At 38.5% G+C, this 14,723-nt stretch overlaps 3 non-coding genes and 4 pseudogenes across 3 annotated transcripts; all 7 read right to left on the bottom strand.

Annotated features, from left to right (window-relative positions):
• Positions 1-6,046: 6,046 nt before the first annotated feature.
• LOC147787162 (signal recognition particle RNA) lies at positions 6,047-6,431 on the bottom strand (annotated as a pseudogene).
• Positions 6,432-6,708: 277 nt separating this feature from the next.
• On the bottom strand, positions 6,709-6,995 carry LOC147787161 (signal recognition particle RNA; annotated as a pseudogene).
• A 187-nt stretch (positions 6,996-7,182) lies between these two features.
• On the bottom strand, positions 7,183-7,485 carry LOC147787160 (signal recognition particle RNA). Its single transcript, XR_015413993.1, has one exon.
• A 356-nt stretch (positions 7,486-7,841) lies between these two features.
• On the bottom strand, positions 7,842-8,080 carry LOC147787159 (signal recognition particle RNA). The gene has a single exon (XR_015414105.1).
• Positions 8,081-8,257: 177 nt separating this feature from the next.
• LOC147787158 (signal recognition particle RNA) lies at positions 8,258-8,560 on the bottom strand. The gene has a single exon (XR_015413983.1).
• Positions 8,561-9,732: 1,172 nt separating this feature from the next.
• Positions 9,733-10,004, bottom strand: LOC147787157 (signal recognition particle RNA; annotated as a pseudogene).
• Positions 10,005-10,286: 282 nt separating this feature from the next.
• Positions 10,287-10,500, bottom strand: LOC147787156 (signal recognition particle RNA; annotated as a pseudogene).
• Between the last annotated feature and the right edge of the window lie 4,223 nt (positions 10,501-14,723).

Raw genomic sequence — 14,723 nt, 5'->3', positions numbered from 1 at the left:
TCCATGAACAAATCAAGCCTTGAAAACCCCTAGAATTGGCTTTTCAATAAGAAATTCTCTGTTTTTTATTCGGGGAGAATACTAATTTTAAACGAACTTTCGAGACGAATATCTTAGGCTACAATCAACAAGAAGGTATGAAATCAATCCTAGTTATTCCTTATAACACCTTTAAGTTTCATTATGAAATCGAGGGGAGAAATGCTAAAAATAGAGTTGTGGAAGGCGAGTTTCAGACAATGACGTAAAGGACGTGCGCACATTATTCCTATCCAAAGGAAGAAGACGATGACGTGGCCGATTCAATTGAACCGGCCATGTCAACCCAAAATCCCTTCCCTCGATTTTTCTCTATTTTAACCCCCCTTCAAGAACGATTCTTATGAAATTTTATTTTATGATTCTAGAAACTAGACACAATAAGAAGGTTGTGGAAGAAAATTTGAGGTATGTCGGATAAAGTAAGCTCAAGAACTGAGATCTTGAACGTCGACAACGAGGTAAGTAGCCAGATTTTTTGGGTTTCGGGTGAGTTGCAGACCGAGAAGAATTTCTCAAAGTTCAAGTTCCAGACTCAAAGTTGTTCATCCAAATCAATTCCTTTAGCTCGAGTGAAGGATAAGGTAGAGGTTCCATGAACAAATCAAGCCTTGAAAACCCCTAGAATTGGCTTTTCAATAAGAAATTCTCTGTTTTTTATTCGGGGAGAATACTAATTTTAAACGAACTTTCGAGACGAATATCTTAGGCTACAATCAACAAGAAGGTATGAAATCAATCCTAGTTATTCCTTATAACACCTTTAAGTTTCATTATGAAATCGAGGGGAGAAATGCTAAAAATAGAGTTGTGGAAGGCGAGTTTCAGACAATGACGTAAAGGACGTGCGCACATTATTCCTATCCAAAGGAAGAAGACGATGACGTGGCCGATTCAATTGAACCGGCCATGTCAACCCAAAATCCCTTCCCTCGATTTTTCTCTATTTTAACCCCCCTTCAAGAACGATTCTTATGAAATTTTATTTTATGATTCTAGAAACTAGACACAATAAGAAGGTTGTGGAAGAAAATTTGAGGTATGTCGGATAAAGTAAGCTCAAGAACTGAGATCTTGAACGTCGACAACGAGGTAAGTAGCCACCTTGAAATTTTCTTAAGATTTGCATGTAGGAATCGCTTGGATTTCTATATGAACTCTAAACCAAGTATGAATTAAGGATATATGAAAGAAAAACTCAAAGAATAATGATTTAAGGCCTTGAACTAATCAAATTGCTCGAGATTTAAGTAACGTTAAAATAACCCGCTAAATGAAGTCTACTACCTATTAAATTTTAATGCTGAGCTTGTTATAATGAGATTATGTATGAAATTTAATGCTATTGGCTAAGGATAAGTAAGTAAACCAAGAAACACTGTAAAATGACTCTAATGCCCCCAAGGTAATTTACATTCAGTTCATGACCCAGATGACTTCCAAATGCAATGAAACTCTGTATTAGATCTTATTTTATGATGTTTGATGATGTTGTTTGAAAGTCTATGGAACACGTTAAGTAGCAAAACCAAGAATTAGGGGTAAAATGACCAAAATATTCCGCCACACTTTTTGTTCCTTGCCTCAAACCTTGCAATTTAGTTTTCAAATTTCTTTGATAATGTTTTGGAATATACCTTTTTCTCATGGCTTCTCTAATTTCTTCTCATGTCTCTATTGAATCCTCCTCTTTTCTTCTCTCTCAGATTTGAGATGTTGGTACCAATCACCAGCATGATTGGTAAATTCGGCAATAGCAAGTCTCATCTTCTTATTTTCACTATAGGTGTTGCAATCAAACACATGTTCTATCTTTCTTTCCCACTGCAAGTATGCCTCAGAATCTGCCGTTCCAGAAAATGGTGGAATTTTGAGTTTAACTCCCCCATCTCTATCTTTATGTACTCTTTCCATCCTTCTAGGTTGCATAATAGTTGCATGGTTATTTCTTCCTCTCCATCTACCATCAACTTGTCTTTCTTGTACTACTATACCTTCATCTTCTTGTAATGTTCGTTCTTGTCTTTGTTGTTGCGCCTTCTTTCTTGTCTATCTTCCATCATCATTTCCATCATACCTTGAATTGCTTGAAGAATGGTTGTATTAAGATCTGGTACTGGTGGTACTGCTTCTCTATTATGTGACATTTTGTTATCAAGGGACCTCTACACACTTCTCACAAAAATTTCATTCAAGGACACTCGTGTTTAACACTCAAAGGTAGGCTTTTGGTACTAAGTCAAGAATGTAAAGGCTGGCTTTTTTTAGTGCAATCTTGCTTTAAGCTTGATTATAACCAATTCAACGATCAATCCTAACAAGCTAAGACTAGTATCTCAAGGATCAAGAGCTTGAAAATAAATGATATATATATATATATTTTTTTTTTCTCATAACTGATTTTTTTTTATTACTGATTTTTTTCTCCCTTTTTTTTTCTTTTTTTTTGGATAATCTGAGAGAGAAAAAAATTGATATAAAACAAATAACAATAAAACTATTTCACCACTAGAGCGGCCAAAGAACGTCGACCAAAAGCTCTGATACCAAATGATAAGCGCATACACTGCTGAAATTTGCAAAGCTAGAGGTCCTTCTAGAATCCTTGCAAAACGTTCACAGAGAAAGCTAACTTAACGGATTGATTCCAACCAAGAGCTGGTTAGAAGATGAAGGACTCTTAGATCGAACTTGGAATCTATGATGGTCACTCTTAGATACCAAGACAATTCACTCCAGAATTAGCTTGATCAAAACTAATTCAATGAATCGGTTTAAACATCAAACCTAAAGCAAGGTTTGAAAAAGAAGAACAGCAAAAGGGTATAAAAAAACACAATGGTTTTGTCTGTATTAAACAATTCATACAAACATGAATATTACATGTCTTTAAATAGACCCAAAAGATAACCCTTACATAATAAGGTTCAGCCACCAACTACAAATCACTAATAAATGCTATTAAATACAAATGGAAGAAAATAAGGCATTCATAAATTGTCTTAGTAGTTCAACTACCAATGACAAGTCTTCTAATCATTCTCCAATATCAGCCACTCCATTATTTTCTTGATTTGATTCTTGAATCTTCTTTGTATTGCTTCTTGTAATTACTCGTTCGGGTACATGGAAGTAATCGGTTGTTGGATTCATATCATAGATGCATAACCCAATACCATCATATTTATGTGCATCATTAACGAATGAGATTGGAGAGCGGGAACTAATAGTGGGGATTGATGCATTTGAGTTAAAAAACCTGAAGTAGCAAAACCTTGGGTAAAAATAGTACTTGGTGCACTTATTGAGCTTACACTTAAATGGTTTCTATAATTTTTAGAATAAATAGATGAATAATGGAGAAACCCCATGAAAGAAATAGTAATGATTCATATAAATCACTTAATGGTAAATGCCTCAAATAAATCCAACGAGTAACTAATAATTCTGTTATACAGAAAAAAGTAGCTATCAAGCCCTTTTCTAACGAAGCATAGAGTCCTACGGTTTCATCGACTAATAAGGTTATCAAATGAATTGTAATGACAGTTGAAATGACCGAAAAAATATATGAGCTAATATATGCTCTAAAGTTGAAAATATCATTAAAAAAAATTTAAAAAGGTCCCTCAATTCAATTATTTGAATTAATATCGGAGACGTGAATTAATTATATTATAGAACTTGTTTTATAATATAAAATGGCATGCCGCTAATACACAAACAATTGAATTGTTTTTTTTATAGAACTTGTTTTATACAGAAAAAAGTAGCTATCATGCCCTTTTCTGACAAAACTTCCTAAGAGTAGCTTGTCTACCGATTTCACCATAGCGGCTTTCTCGAAACCTATTATTATTCACTCGTGGAGATTGAAAAAAAGAATAGAATAATTTTATTAATAGTTTGATTTTAGAGGATTTTGCAAACATGTTTAATTATGTATTAGCAGAAATAATCCCCTAACCAATGGGTTGATGGACAATAGGACTTCGCCCAACTCCCAACTTGGAATGGATAAGGCCGAATAACAACTCCAAACAACCCTACCCTAACCAATGGGTTGGAACTCCAAACAACCCTACCCTAACCAATGGGTTGATGGACAACCACTTTGTTGCCCCCATACGGATTACAAGCTCACATTACCAAGCTCAGCGATTTCCTCAAGACAATGACTACTTTATGAAGACTACATCCAATTTTAAATCTATCAATGTGGGATTGTTGTAGCGGAGAAATCCATCATATTTACGATGTCCGTAGTCCAAGCCACCAAAAATATATGTAAAAAAAAAAAAAAAAAAAAGTGGATGTTAGGTTGAGGACTACCCAGAGATTTATATTGGGCCTAAGAGAATTGACCCGCTATTCTTCCACCAACAATTGCGGAAAGTTACGCTTCTCTGTTAAACCAGCCTCACGCGGTTCCTTCAACTCTAAGGGCCATGGACACATCTGCTCCGACCAGGGCTTTACCGACATGCTCCGACCAAGGCTTTACCGACGTTAATTTTGAATTTGTGAGTGTTCTAGATCCACCCCAATTTTGAAGGAGATCCGACGTCCGAGAACTGAGTTTTATGGCGTTTTGTGCACGCAATTAGATTTCGTACAAAAGAGAATTTTCGTAGATATCAACTCTTACAGGGGCATTCTAGTAATTTTCCATTTTTAATTATTTAAATATTATTTTTCTTTAAAAATCGAGAATTTTCCCATTCTTGGACAACTTATTTTTAATAAGAATCCTACCACCAGATTCAATGCAAAGTGAGGTATGTTATATTGAATTCTAATACTTTAATAAATGAATGGTCAATTTCTGTTTTTTTAACTAATAAAATGGAACATTTTAAAGAGTATCACAAATAGAAAATAAAGTTCCACCAAGATATAAAGTTCCACCAAGATATAAATTCGAGTTACTGGTTCAGTGTCCAATGTCCTAACCATTAGACCATGGGACCATAAATATTTATAAGATTTGTGTGTAATAAATAGTATCTTCATATACTTTCAAAACTTTGAAAATGACTAATGTGTCCTCGTTTTTTAGTTTTGTATTTGATAGGGTTTTAACATTCTAAAATCAATTAATTTAATAGATCATGTGTACAATTATTCTACCATTTTTTTCAGCCCTAAGAACATAAAGATGGTTAAAAAAAGTTGTGAAATAAGTATGTCCCACCCTGAGCAAGAATCATTCCCTCGATCTTTTACTTTCATTTTAGAGAACTTTTCTATTTTAGTGACCATGGAGCATTCCAAGAATTGAATTTAATGCTTATTTATCACATTCTTCTTTTATCCTTTCTATTTGCTTCAAACGTCTTTATTATTATCTACTCTCACTCATATTCCGTGAGGACTACCAAGAGGTTTATATTGGGCCTAGGAGAATCGACCCGCAATCCTTCCACCGACAAGAGCGGAAGGTTACGCTGCTCTGTGAAACCAGCCTCACGCGGTTTCCTTCAAACTCTAAGGACCATGGACACTAGGCCTTCGCCCATAGCCCTACTCCCTACTCCCTACTCCCTACTCCCTACTCCCTACTCCCTACTCCCTACTCCCTACTCCCTACTCCCTACTCCCTACTCCCTACTCCCTACTCCCTACTCCCTACTCCCTACTCCCTACTCCCTACTCCCTACTCCCTACTCCCTACTTGGCCTTCGAGCCCATAGCCCAACTCCCTACTTGGAATGGACAGGCCAAAGAACAACTCCAACAACCCTAACCAATGGGCTGAGCCAACCTCCAACCACTTTGTTGCCCCCATATGGGTTACAAGCTCAGATTACCAAGCTCGGCGATTTCCTTAAGACAAGGACTACTTTATGAAGACTACATCTAATTTTAAATCTATCAATGTGGGATTGTTATAAAGTAGAAATCTATCATATTTACTGGTAAAAAAATAATACATTCATCCAGAACAAGTGGCTAGCTCGATGTCCATAGTCCGAGCACCAAAAAATATATGTAAAAAAAAAAAAAAAAAAGTGGATGTCAGGTTGAGGACTACCAAGAGGTTAATATTGGGCCTAGGAGAATCGACCCGCTATCCTTCCACCGACAAGAGCGGAAGGTTACGCTGCTCTGTGAAACCAGCCTCACACGGTTTCCTTCAACTCTAAGGGCCATGTTCACTAGGCCTTCGCCCAAAGCCCATAGCCCTGCTCTGTGAAACCAGCCTCACACGGTTTCCTTCAACTCTAAGGGCCATGTTCACTAGGCCTTCGCCCAAAGCCCATAGCCCAACAACCTACTTGGAATGGACAGGCCAAAGAACGACTCCAACAACCCTAACCAATGGGCTGAGCCAACCTCCAACCACTTTGTTGCCCCCATATGGGTTACAAGCTCACATTACAAAGCTCGGCGACTTCCTTAAGACAAGGACTACTTTATGAAGACTACATCCAACCTGCTATCCTTCCACCGACAAGAGCGGAAGGCTGTGAAACCAGCCTCACACGGTTTCCTTCAACTCTAAGGGCCATGTTCACTAGGCCTTCGCCCAAAGCCCATAGCCCAACAACCTACTTGGAATGGACAGGCCAAAGAACGACTCCAACAACCCTAACCAATGGGCTGAGCCAACCTCCAACCACTTTGTTGCCCCCATATGGGTTACAAGCTCACATTACAAAGCTCGGCGACTTCCTTAAGACAAGGACTACTTTATGAAGACTACATCCAACCTGCTATCCTTCCACCGACAAGAGCGGAAGGTTACGCTGCTTTGTTAAACCAGCCTCACGTGGTTTCCTTCAACTCTAAGGGCCATGGACACTAGGCCTTCGCCAAAAGCCCATAGCCCAACTCTCTACTTGGAATGGACAGGCCAAAAAACAAGTCCAACAACCCTAACCAATGGGCAAAGCCAACCTCCAACCACTTTGTTGCCCCCATATGGGTCACAAGCTCACATTACCAAGCTCGGCGACTTCCTTAAGACAAGAACTACTTTATGAAGACTACATCCAATTTTAAATCTATCAATGTGGGATTGTTTTAAAGGAGAAATCTATCATATTTACTGGTAAAAAAATAATACATTCATCCAGAACAAGTGGCTAGCTCGATGTCCATAGTCCGAGCACCAAAAAATATATGTAAAAAAAAAAAAAAAAAAGTGGATGTCAGGTTGAGGACTACCAAGAGGTTAATATTGGGCCTAGGAGAATCGACCCGCTATCCTTCCACCGACAAGAGCGGAAGGTTACGCTGCTCTGTGAAACCAGCCTCACACGGTTTCCTTCAACTCTAAGGGCCATGTTCACTAGGCCTTCGCCCAAAGCCCATAGCCCAACAACCTACTTGGAATGGACAGGCCAAAGAACGACTCCAACAACCCTAACCAATGGGCTGAGCCAACCTCCAACCACTTTGTTGCCCCCATATGGGTTACAAGCTCACATTACAAAGCTCGGCGACTTCCTTAAGACAAGGACTACTTTATGAAGACTACATCCAACCTGCTATCCTTCCACCGACAAGAGCGGAAGGCTGTGAAACCAGCCTCACACGGTTTCCTTCAACTCTAAGGGCCATGTTCACTAGGCCTTCGCCCAAAGCCCATAGCCCAACAACCTACTTGGAATGGACAGGCCAAAGAACGACTCCAACAACCCTAACCAATGGGCTGAGCCAACCTCCAACCACTTTGTTGCCCCCATATGGGTTACAAGCTCACATTACAAAGCTCGGCGACTTCCTTAAGACAAGGACTACTTTATGAAGACTACATCCACTTCCTTAAGACAAGGACTACTTTATGAAGACTACATCCAACCTGCTATCCTTCCACCGACAAGAGCGGAAGGTTACGCTGCTTTGTTAAACCAGCCTCACGTGGTTTCCTTCAACTCTAAGGGCCATGTTCACTAGGCCTTCGGCCCAAAGCCCATTGCCCAACTCCCTACTTGGAATGGACAGGCCGAAGAACGACTCCAACAACTCAACCAATGGGCTGAGCCAACCTCCAACCACTTTATGATAAGGACTACTTTATGAAGACTACATCCAATTTTAAATCTATCAATGTGGGATTGTTATAAAGGAGAAATCTATCATATTTACCGGTAAGAAAATGGAAATCTATCATATTTACCGGTAAGAAAATAATACATTCATTCAGAACAAGTGGCTAGATCGATGTCCATAGTCCGAGCACCAAAAAATATATGTAAAAAAAAAAAAAAAAAAAAGTGGATGTCAGGTTGAGGACTACCAAGAGGTTTATATTGGGCCTAGGAGAATCGACCCGCTATCCTTCCACCGACAAGAGCGGAAGGTTACGCTGCTCTGTGAAACCAGCCTCACGCGGTTTCCTTCAACTCTAAGGGCCATGGACACTAGGCCTTCGCCAAAAGCTCATAGCCCAACTCTCTACTTGAAATGGACAGGCCAAAGAACGACTCCAATAACCCTAACCAATGGGCTGAGCCAACCTCCAACCACTTTGTTGCCCCCATATGGGTTACAAGCAAAGATTACCAATCTCGGCGATTTCCTTAATACAAGGACTACTTTATGAAGACTACATCCAATTTTAAATCTATCAATGTGGGATTGTTATAAAGGAGAAATCTATCATATTTACTGGTAAGAAAATAATACATTCATTCAGAACAAGTGGCTAGCTCGATGTCTATAGTCCGAGCACAAAAAAATACATGGCAAAAAAAAAGAAAAAAGTGGATGTCAGGTTGAGGACTACCAAGAGGTTTATATTGGGCCTAGGAGAATCGACCCGCTATCCTTCCACCAACCAGAGCGGAAGGTAACGACTCCAACAACTCTAACCAATGGGCTGAGCCAACCTCCAACCACTTTATGACAAGGACTACTTTATGAAGACTACATCTAATTTTAAATCTATCAATGTGGGATTGTTATAAAGGAGAAATCTATCATATTTACCGGTAAGAAAATAATACATTCATTCAGAACAAGTGGCTAGATCGACTAGCAAGAGGTTTATATTGGGCCTAGGAGAATCGACTCGCGGAAGGTTATGCTGCTCTGTGAAACCAGCCTCACGCGGTTTTCTTCAACTCTAAGGGCCATGGACACCAGGCCTTCGCCAAAAGCTCATAGCCCAACTCTCTACTTGGAATGGAGAGGCCAAAGAACAACTCCAACAACCCTAACCAATGGGCTGAGCCAACCTCCAACCACATTCATTCAGAACAAGTGGCTAGATCGACTAGCAAGAGGTTTATATTGGGCCTAGGAGAATCGACTCGCGGAAGGTTATGCTGCTCTGTGAAACCAGCCTCACGCGGTTTTCTTCACAACTCTAAGGGCCATGGACACCAGGCCTTCGCCAAAAGCTCATAGCCCAAAGAACAACTCCAACAACCCTAACCAATGGGCTGAGCCAACCTCCAACCACTTTGTTGCCCGACTTCCTTAAGACAAGGACTACTTTATGAAGACTACATCCAATTTAAGGTGAGCCAACCTCCAACCACTTTGTTGCCCGACTTCCTTAATTAAGACAAGGACTACTTTATGAAGACTACATCCAATTTTAAATCTATCAATGTGGGATTGTTTTATGGGAGAAATCTATCATATTTACAGGTAAGAAAATAATACATTCATTCAGAACAAGTGGATAGCTCGATGTCCATAGTCCGAGCCTCCGAGCCAACAAAAATATATTTAAAAAAAAAAAGTGGATGTCAGGTTGAGCACTACCAAGAGGTTTATATTGGGCCTAGGAGAATCGACCCGCTATCCTTCCACCGACAAGAGCGGAAGGTTACGCTGCTCTGGGAAACCAGCCTCACGTGGTTTCCTTCAACTCTAAGGGCCATGTTCACTAGGCCATTGCCCAAAGCCCATAGCCCAACTCCCTACTTGGAATGGACAGGCCAAAGAACGACTCCAACACAACCCTAACCAATGGGCTGAGCCAACCTCCAACCACTTTGTTGCTCGACTTCCTTAAGACAAGGACTACTTTATGAAGACTAAGTCCAATTTAAGGTGAGCCAACCTCCAACCACTTTGTTGCCCGACTTCCTTAAGACAAAGACTACTTTATGAAGACTACATCCAATTTTAAATCTATCAATGTGGGATTGTTATAAAGGAGAAATCTATCATATTTACCGGTAAGAAAATAATACATTCATTCAGAACAAGTGGCTAGATCGATGTCCATAGTCCGAGCACCAAAAAATATATGTAAAAAAACAAAAGTGGATGTCAGGTTGAGAACTACCAAGAGGTTTATATTAGGCCTAGGAGAATCGACCCGCTATCCTTCCACCGACAAGAGCGGAAGGTTACGCTGCTCTGTGAAACCATCCTCACGCGATTTCCTTCAACTCTAAGGGCCATGTTCACTATGCCTTCGCCCAAAGCTCATAGCCCAACTCCCTACTTGGAATGGACAGGCCAAAGAACGACTCCAACAACCCTAACCAATGGGCTGAGGAAATGCTTAATGACTTGAGCCCTTACGATTTAGATGAGTTCTATCATCCTAGCTTAATTAATAACATTTAATACATATTTTTACATAGATGTACATAGATGTATTTACATGAAATAAGAAAGAGTACATTAATAATAAGAAAAACCAAAATAGACAAGGTGCCAAAAGAAGGAAAATTGAATGGAATATGTCATGGAACATATTCCATTCACGGATTTGAAATTTTTATTTTTATTTTTTTATTTTTTTATTTTTATTTTTATTTTTACAATTAGTTTAACGACTATTCAGTCATTGAGATGATGATATCTACAAAGGTGGTTGTGAATCCAAAAATGGATCATTGAGATCATAGATCGTGTCTTCATCTTCTTCCTCTATAATAGAAGGAGAAGACGTTGAACCGACTTATGTGGCTTCTTGAAGAAGCTTTTGAAAATCAGCTTCCGAAGTTGTCTGGGCTAATGCCGCGAGTAGCCTCGACTTTGAATTAAGGAATTCAGAGGTCTTCTTCTTGGATAAATCCTGAAGGTGGCCATTCTCAGATAGCCAGACCTTTACCGCTTTGATGTCTGCGTGGGTATAAGTATATTTATCCCACCATTTGATTTTGATAATTTTGAAGACCTATTTTATTTGGTCTTCGGTCTCTTTAATTTGAAAATTCCAAGTTAAAATCCAAGGAATTTGAAAATATACGCAAAAGCGCACGGTCAATGGAAATGGGATTTTGAATATGTTTTGAACAAAATAGTGGAACGATTCTTGTATTGGAACTGGAAATATATCTTTGGCTGATCCAAAGATTTTCCACAATTTGATAAACCAAAATGGGTAATGAATTTTATGAGCATTCTGGCAGAATTGAATGAACCATGAATGCTCGTAATTTTGATACCAAATGACATTGAACCATGCCATCTGATAGTCTCTGTATGAGTAAGAATGAGGAACAAAAGGTTTTGAGAATGTCTTTTCCGTGTATGGGTCTTGATTCCAATACGTCGGATTCATGACTTTAATAATTTTTAATTTTGAATACGCGATTTTCGAAGGATCATCGCGACTCAGAATATGAGTAATTTCGACGGACTTTGTGTCGACTAGAATGAATTCATAAAACCTTCTGGTTTTATGAAGATCTTTTGGGATATAAAAGAATCCCGATGGATAGGCTTTTTTAACGACTTCGTCGATTTTCGGGTCGTCGTATTCTAGTTCTACAAGAGCTTCTGGTATAGACACAGATTTTTGAACATAGGTTTTGATTTCAGGAACTGGAGAAAAACGAACGGGAACAACCGCGTCCGAGTAGGTCGAGGGGACAGAAGGTCCCTTTGAAGTGGAAGAGACAGTGGGTCTCGATGGAGTAACGACAGATGGCCGTGTTGAAGAGGCTGAAGGCCTCGTCGGAGTGATAACCTCCGCCTGTTTTTGAGAAAGCTTTGCTTTAGATCTGGTCACCAATGTGAAGCCAGAATCCATTGCATAGCTGTCGGATGTCATTGGAGTAGGTGTGCTTGAAGAAGCATTGGGCTTCTTCCCTTTTTCTATCACTTTCTTTCCGGTCATTGCTGGAAGATGGAGATGGGTTAGGGAGAATTTTTCGTTGAGAGTAAGAACTCTCTTGAGAGGTAATCTGCCAAGGGGTTTTCGATCCCTTTTATAGGCAAAATCTGAAAGTCGAAGCAAGATAAAATGGCTTGCCATCTACCAAAAATTTGTTTAGACACAAGATTCTTGACATCTTTTTCTAAAACAAATTTAGATGCCCTTGAGTTGGTTTTGAGAACAAAACTTTTGTTAATCAAATCACTTTGAAATTTTTGTACACAAAGTACTATTGAAAGTATTTCTTTCTTTACTGTTGAATAATTTTTTTGAGTAGAATTCCATATTCCCGAATGGAAACGGACAATGGATTCTTTCTTGTCAAGGGACTTGATTTTTTGGACTGTTTTGGTATGTTCTTCAGTCCAGGGCTTTGGATTCTTTTTGAGTCTCTCAAAAAGCGGCTTGCAGATGGGTCTGATATTTTGAAGGAAATCAGACACATAATTGAGACATTCCAAAAATCTTTGTAGTTGGGTCTTATCTGTAATTTGGTCTAGAAAGTTTGAGGCAAACTCAATGGACCTTTGAATGGGTTTGATTAGACCCAAATGAATTTCAAATCAGAGAAAACGGATTTTTGTTTGAAAAAGTTTAATTTTGGGTTTAGACACAACTAAACCGTTTCTTTTGACTGTCGTAAAAAATGTTTGAAGATGCTTAAAGTGTTGATCGATGCTTTGAGAAAAAATCAGAACATTGTCAATATAAACAATTGAAAAGTCTTGAAAAGGATTGAAAATATCATTCATAATCTTTTGAAATTCGGATGGAGCGTTTTTTAGCCCAAATGGCATAACGTTCCATTCGTATTGCCCAAAAGGGACATTAAAAGCCGTTTTGTACTTGTCTTTTTCTGAAATCTGGATTTGCCAAAATCCTGATTTCATGTCAAATTTTGAAAATATTTTTGCATTTGAAATTCTTTGCATTAAATCTGATTTATTTGGAATTGGATATCTAATCCATTCCAAAACCTTATTTAAGGGTTTGTAGTTAATTACCAGTCGCGGGACTCCACGTTCCTTTTCTGCCTGGTTGTTGACGTAAAAAGCCGTACATGACCAGGGGCTCTTTGATGGTCTAATAAGACCTTTCTGCAAAAGATCAATAATTTCTGCTTTGCAGAATGTTAGTAATTCTTTATTCATTTGAATAGGTCCGGCTTTCGTAGGAATATTTTTCTCCTCGAAAGCTTTGATATAAGGAAGATCAACTATGTGTTGTTTCCTATTCCAAAAGGCATTTGGGATACTTGAACAAACTTCTTTTTCTAATTGAGTTTGTAAAGTTTTGATTTTAAACTGGACAGTCTTATTTTGAATTTGTTCTTCTATTCTTTTGAATGAAATTTCTTCTTTTAAAAAAGAAATTTGTTTTTCTTTATAATTTAATACATTTATTGATTGAATAATTGTATTCTTTTGAAGGTTATTTATTTCGCTAATCCTTATGGGGAAAGAAAGTTAAATTTTATTTTCTTTCGTAATGCTTTTGATTCTAACCGTTTTTCAGTTATTCTAAAAGGATATAATTGAGTAATGAAAGGAGTACCTAGGATTAGTTCTTGTCCTAAGTCTTTTACTAGAAGGAAGGAATTTACGAAGCAAATTCCATCATTGCAAACATGAACTTTTGATAGTTTGTAATTAATTTTGAGTTTGTTGTTGTTAGCACCTCTAAGGCCCTCAGTAGTTTTTTCAAAATAATTTGTAGGTATTAGGCCTTCTTGAATGCAATTTTGATCGGCTCCAGTATCTATGAGAGCCTTTAGTGTGATTTTGAAATCATAAATTTTTAAGGTAACGAGAGCGTACCATTTTTGAAATTGAGAAGTGGTGATGGCTCCAGCGAAGGAACTTTGAAAATCTTCTTCATCCAGGTTCGGTTGTGCCGTTTCCTTTTGTGCTGGCAGCCTTTCCTGAAGATTGAGAATTTCTTGACGAAGCGTATAAGATTCTGACCTGGTTTCAGATCTTAGCGCCTGTACCTCTTCTTTGAGATTATTAATCTCTCTTTGTAAATCTTGAGTAGTGAGTTCTCTCGGTTTTTCAAATCTTTAGAGAACAGATTGGAGTTTGTAGGGATTTCTTTCTTCCCTTTCAGTTGGCTTAGAGATTGTCATGGCATCCTTAAGTCGTTGAGCAATCTTCTGTTGAATTTCTGGGTCTTGAACTTTTTCTACTACTTCGAGTAGAATTTCTTGATCCTTGGTAAGGACATTTATGCATCCTTCGCACGTCCTTTTTCCTTCTTGTTCTGATTCGTATTCTGTGCTAGAATATGAATCAGATTCTTCTTGGAGTTCGAGGATTTCTCCCTCGCTTGATTGCTCTGAGTCGGTTAGGGTCAGTTGTAATAGCTGATTTTTCAGCTCTTGATCTATATCCAACTCATTGATCTTTCCTCTGATTGGACACTTGTTAGCATAGTGTCCTTCTTCACGACATTTGAAGCAAGTTTGCTTTTTCTTTCATCTATGGGTTTTTGTAGGAATATACTTCCTTCTTGAATATGTTGGCTTCTGAGACTGCACGGGTTTACTCCGATATGCTTCTCTAGGCCTACATGAATGATAAGGTTTTGGATGCATCTTAACCTTCTTTCA

Source organism: Cucurbita pepo, chromosome 18 (assembly GCF_057944985.1).
Source record: "Cucurbita pepo subsp. pepo isolate OVF chromosome 18, ASM5794498v1, whole genome shotgun sequence".
Lineage (NCBI taxonomy): Eukaryota > Viridiplantae > Streptophyta > Magnoliopsida > Cucurbitales > Cucurbitaceae > Cucurbita > Cucurbita pepo.
This window is presented reverse-complemented; position numbering and strand designations above follow the sequence as displayed.